Source organism: Erpetoichthys calabaricus, chromosome 14 (assembly GCF_900747795.2).
Source record: "Erpetoichthys calabaricus chromosome 14, fErpCal1.3, whole genome shotgun sequence".
NCBI lineage: Eukaryota > Metazoa > Chordata > Cladistia > Polypteriformes > Polypteridae > Erpetoichthys > Erpetoichthys calabaricus.
Window position 1 is genome coordinate 44,687,984 of NC_041407.2, and position 6,514 is coordinate 44,694,497.

The 6,514-nt window shown below is 42.8% G+C and overlaps 1 pseudogene; it reads left to right on the top strand.

Annotated features, from left to right (window-relative positions):
- The first annotated feature begins 3,017 nt into the window (after positions 1-3,017).
- On the top strand, positions 3,018-5,889 carry LOC127525875 (uncharacterized; annotated as a pseudogene).
- Positions 5,890-6,514: the final 625 nt, after the last annotated feature.

Sequence of the window (6,514 nt, forward strand, 5' to 3'; positions counted from 1 at the left end):
GAGTGAAAGTTCCAAACGAAGAAACTGATCTTCTTTATTTCCTGTGGTGGCCTGAAGGTAATCTAAACAATGGACTAGAGGAATACAAAATGACAGTACATCTTTTTGGTGCTACTTCCTCACTCAGCCTCTTATGCTTTCCGAAGAACAGCAGAGGATGCCAGAGGCACAGCTTCAGAAGAAGCACTTAACACTGTGTTTCACAATTTCTATGTTGATGACTGTTTAAAGTCAGTTGCTACAGAAGAACAAGACAAAAAATTGGCCAAAGATCTTCAAGCCCTGTGTTTCATCGGAGGTTTCTATCTTACCAAATGGATTAGTAATAGCCAAGCAGCCTTATTGTCCATTCCTGTAGAAGACAAGGCAATTGATCAGAAGGACTTAGACTTAAGCCATGATTTGTGATAAACTTATTTTAAGGGAACTATGTAAAGAGAAATATGTGTGGGACGAAGAAGTGGCAGTTAAATATGTCCAGCAATGGAAAAAATGGATGGACGATTTGCAGCTACTTGTGAATTACAATGTAAGCAGGTGCATTAAACCAACTGGATTTGGTCATATAATGTCTGCACAAATGCATCATTTTGGAGATGCTTCAGAAGATGGGTATGGCATGGTTTCTTACCTTCTCCTAGCTGATAAAGAACAGAAGAGACATCGTTCATTTCTAATAGGGAAATCAAGAGTGGCTCCACTGAAACCTGTCACTATACCAAGGTTAGAACTAACAGCAGCAGTGGTAGCAGTCAAAATAGATAAGATGCTAGAACAAGAACTGCAAATTACCTTGCAAGAGTCAACCTTTTGGACTGACAGCACCACTGTATTAAGGTACATTGCAAATGAAAGTGCACGCTACAAAACTTTTGTTGACAACAGAGTTACAATGATAAGGGAACACTCACAGCCTTCACAATGGAAGTATGTCACATCTGCACAAAATCCAGCAGACCAGACATCAAGAGGCACAACCATAGAAAGCTTCATCAAAAGTAAGACATAGTTTCAAAGCCCAAGTTTCCTGCTACAGCCAAAACACGAATGGCCAAACAAACCTGATGAAGTGGACTTGCCTATTAATGATGTTCCGGAAATCAAAGGATGTGTAGTAAGTTCAGCAAGTGCAGAAGAGAAAACTGAAACAGTAAAAGGACTTGCAATCACAGGTACAAACCCAGAAAATGGGTAAGTAAATAACCAGCATTGTAGTGTATATAATGTTCAGTAACTAAGTTTTCTTAGTGAGATGGAATCAGTGTGTAAAAAGGATTACCAGAATATCTGGGAGACATAGCAGTATTTAAAGGGTGTGGGCATAAGTGTTCAATGATAAAGATGAAAACATTTTAAGTACAAACAGTATAAACATGGACTAAGGGATACAAAAAAGTAAATCAAAATTTTGGCTTTTAATCACAAAATAGACCCTTATTTCCCTCACTGTGTCCCTAATTATTTTTTTTTCTGTGTCCCTAACACTCTTCCATAAAGGGGAAAAATTAAGTTAAATATCTTTAAAGAAAGACACACAGGAGTTTCAGGTGTTAGAGTATTACAGGAGATTAATGGGACAGCAGTTGTCAAATAACTAAAAAAAAGGGGTTTGAGTGGTTCCGTATTCCAATTCAATTTTTAAAAAGAGGTCAGTACAATGCAATTCTTGTTTGATACTGAATTTTTTGGAGGGTGTCTTGATTGATTCAATCCTCTTTGAAGACTACATATGCATGAGCTACCAGCTGATTAAGCACCTTGAGTTCAGGATCACTAAACTTGAGGATGAGGCAGGTAGCCCACGTTGTACAAGAGAATTGACAAACCTGGACCAGGTGTCCTTTAGGAAGATGGTGTGCATTTCTAAGGTGGCACAGGAAGAGACTCCAAACCAGTAAGGTAGAGAGAAGTTGGTAACAGTCAGACATGGGTGCAAGGAAAAGGGTGTACACTGTCCAGCGTCATTAACTTCAGAACTGGAAGTGTCTATCCGTTTCAAGACCTTGCAAAGCTGGATGGTGACTCTGAAATATTTGAGGCGGTACACAAGTGTGAAGAGCCCCAAACGATTACCTCAAAACTAATTTTCAGAAAGAGAGAGATTGTTACAGTGGGGGAACTCAATCATTGGTGGAGTGAAACACAGGTTTTCTCCAGAGACAGTTTCTCACAGTATGTTGCCTTCTTGGTTGATAGGTGCAATACCTTCCTGGAAGTATGGATAGACTCTTGGTCAGAGCAGGGTTGTATGCAGTTTTCATTGTCTATGTTGCAACAATGAAATGCATAAGGGCAGGCTGTCTGCTCTGTGGTCTAAATTTGAAGAGTTAGATGCTAAGCTGATGAGCAGAGCTGACAAAGTTCTGCCTGTGCCACATGCCAGTCCATTTAAGACTTAGAACAATGGAAGTCTTAATGCATGGCTCAAATCTTGGTGTAGGATAAAGGAGCATTCAATTATGTGACATTGGGACTCTTTCTGGAACAAGGTAGAACTATTCCACCATGACAGGTTACATAGAGGGATGGCAACTGGGACAGTGAGGGCCAGAATCCCAAACTGCAGTTCCTTTGAGGGAGTACCCACATAAAGCTACAAGACAGCCCTTCTGAAAGATATCCGCAGGAGTGCCCGAGAGGGAAGAGAATGAGCACCCCACATGGACGGATGTTCCATCATTGAATTTGGGCAACAGACGATCGAAAATGAGAGTAACCTGCTTTTGCGCCAACATTTGCAAGAACCCGAGTGGTGTCTGGATCCACCAGACCAAGATGGGCTGCATAAGGAGTAAGCAAGTGCCACAATGCACAAAGTTAATGCTCAGCACTACACCTGGTGAGATGGAAGATTAGCAGGGCCAGGAGGCACCAAACAGTGTCCAGGACCATCAAGCTACACATGCTGCACCTAGCAGATGATCTGAACATAACAGGTCTTGTGGCCTACCACAGGCAAGGAGGGGGAGTGAATGAGGTTTCATCAAGGTGGGAGAGTGGATCAGTGATTCCAGTGGATGTGCACCCTGATTATCAACATTGGCACAAAGAGATTTGGTGTTAAACAACCGAAAGCTAATAACACCTCAGCCAGGTTAAATAGGCACGAGATTAACATCATCCAGCTCAGGAAAGAACTGAAGTCTTTAAAACATCAATGCAGGAATGCAAGAAAGCAGGACAAACTACCGCTCACAGAACTTTGGAACATCCATCACCCTAAGATGTGCTGAGTGGCACAGGAGAAGGGACAGAGAGAGGGTTTTAAAGCGCACTACATTTTTTGCGAATCCCTTTGGATTCACTAAGGAGCTGCTTGGACAGAAGTAGAGCAGAACCCTTGCATGCCTGAAAGAAGATATCAGCATATTACCTCAGAGACATGTACAGTGAAAGCAGGAGGGAGGAAGAGCTGGCCCACTGTAGAGAGCTGTTCACACCAACTGAACCCTCTATCCAGTTTAACATTAAGGAACCCACCCTGGAAGAAGTCAGGAGAGCAGTTAAAGCAGCACATACTTACTCAGCAGGACCAGGACCAAGTGCAATGCCATACAAAGTGTATAAGCATTGCTCAATACTCCTGGAGAGACTGTGGAGACTCATCATAATAGTGTGTTGGAGAAGGAAAATAGCCAAGCACAGGAGATAAGTAGAGGGCATCTGGATACCAAAGGAGGAGAATGCAAGTGACATCATACAGTTCCGCTCCATCTCTCTACTCAGTGTAGAATGCAGTCTTTTTCAAGATTCTTGCTAATTGTCCAACAGTGTATATGCTGAGGAATTCCTATATTGACACCGCAGCGTAAAGGGAAGGAGATCCAGGGATGCCAGGCTGTATGGAGCATACAGGAGTGAGTATCCAGTTGATCTGTGAGGCAAGGGAGAAAAGAAAAGATCTGGCACTCATTTGGCTAGACCTTGCCAACACATGGATCCACATAAACCTGTGGCATCAGCATTTATAAGGTACCATGTTCCAGAGAAGTGTAAAGATCTCATACAGGACTATTATAATAGTTTCAGCATGAGATTCAACTTCAACAGCAATATCTGCATGGCATTGTCTAAAGAAAGGCATTATCATGGGCTGCGCTATATCAGCATCCTTGTTTGCCTTGGTGATGAATGTGCTTGTCAAGGCAGCAGAAGTGGAATTTAGGGGCTCCCTGTCCAGATCTGGCATACATCAACCTTCAATTAGAGCTTTCATAGGCAACCTAACTGTCACAGTGACATCACTGCCAGGGTGCCGATAGCTCCTCCAAGAGCTGAAAAGGCTCATGACGTTCAAGAATGAGCTTTAAGTCAGTCAAATCCCAGTCCTTGGTCCTGAGGAAGGGCAGGGTATCTGACTAGTACCACTTTTCTTTGGGAGGAGGCCAAATTCCATCAGTGACTGAGAAGCCAGTGAAGAGCCCAGGGAAAATCTTTGACTGTGCCTTGAGAGATGCCTCAGAAGTCTAATCAACTCATACAGAACTGAACACATGGTTATCAGCAATTGATAAGATAGGACTTTCAAGGAAGTTCAAGGTGTGGATTTATCAGCATGGAATCCTCCCAAGATTTCTCTGACCACTACTGATATATGAAGTTATAATGACCATGGTGGAAAGGTTTCAGTGAAACATCAGTCTGTTCCTTCGTAGGTGGCTATGCCTGCTGAGAAGCCTGAGCAGCATTGTTCTTACAGTTCATACCAACAAGTTGCAGCTACCTTTCACTAACTTGACAGAGGTGCTCCTTTATAGCGACTCATCTGACACCAGAGTCTCCTGTGCAGGTGTTACTGTTAAAACTGGAAGAAAGTGGCAGGCACAGAAGGCAGTCAGGCTGAGACATGGCATGCTGGTAGGCTCTGTGGCAATTGGAGGAAGTGGGCTTGGTAGCATTGCAAGACCCCTGTACAATAAAGCCCAGGGTAGCGAGAGATGTCAACTGATCCAGGAGAAGATCCATGGAGAAGTGGAAGAGGAATGGTATAGCAGTGGAGCATCTATGTGCCAGCAAGGAGGTTGGATCAATTGGGATCATATAACTGCCCAAAAGATCACATAGGTAGAACTTTTAAAATCAGAACCAGCGAGACTAAAGTTTTTGATTCAGTTGGTGTATGATGTCCTTCCAAGCCTGTCAAACCTGCATTACTGGGGTTTAGCTGAAACCTTGGCATGCTGACTGTGCTAGGTAAGAGGTTCTTTGGAGCACATCTTCAGCTGTTGCCTAAAAGCCTTGGGAGAGGGGAGGTATAGATGGCAACATGACCAAGTGCTGATGGAAGTAGCTGACACCATCTGCACGAGAATTCAACAAACACCAGCTCATAACAAGGCAAAGCATTGCCTTTATTAAGGCTGGGGTAAAACCCCAGGTGGAGCTGAAGGCCCCAAGTGGACTGTTAGCCTCAGTGCAGAACTGATAGCTGAAGGCTGACGTAGGAAAGAAGTTGAAGTTTCTAGAACACATTGCGAGAACGACATTCAGGCCAAATTTGGTCTTAACATCAGGCCAGTGTAAGCAGGAGAAGATGATGGAACTCAGTTTTCCCTGGGAAGACCGAATAGAGGAGAACCCATGAGCGCAAGAAGGCAAAATACCTCAAGCTGGTAGAGGAATATAGATGGCATGGGTGAATGGCCTGATGCAAGCCCATTTGCATGGCATTCTCTTGGCAGTAGAGGATTGCAGGAAAGAAAAGCCACCAAAAACATCATTGACACCTCAGAAAAAGCACCAAGGTGTTTATGGATCAAGAGGGGAGATGCATGGTGTAGCACACTACTTGGACACAAGTTGGAGACTGATCACTCCCAGCTGGATCGCCCATCTGATGATAAAAGACCTGAAACACCTTATAACCCTGGGTTCATCAAAGTAAAATAAGTAATACATGAAATTTTCTTGCTTTAATGATAGGAATATCAAAGGAGGTACATAATGATTTTGGATTTATAAAGGGAGAAGTCCTGCTTAAACAGCAAAAAATCTAACAAATCACCTGGACCGGCTAACATCTATCCCAGAATGCTTTTGTGAGTACATATATCAACACTGGTGCATACTTTTTTGAAAAGTGAGTGTAAGCTGGAGAAGTTCCTAAGGACTTGAAAATGGCAAACATTATGCTTTAATATGGAAAGAATGATTGGGCCGATCTAAGAAACTATAAATCAGTAATCTAAGCATGAATCACAAATAAATTAATGGAAGGATTTTTTAAGGAAAGGAAAGGGCAGCACATTGGAAGAACAGGAGTATTAGGGGACAGTCAATATACAGTAGATTCAGATGGGGAGGCTGTGCTCTAGTAAAATGCTGGAAATGAATGAGAAAGCAACAAAAACATACTATCAGAGTGGAGCATATCGTAATGCATTATCTGTCAGGCAAACTGCAGTTTCTGAGGCTCAAGGACTGTGCTTCTGATATGGTTGTTAGCAACACTGGAGCTCCACATCAAACAGTCATGTCTCCCTTTCTCATTACTCTTTATTCTGTACACCTCCAA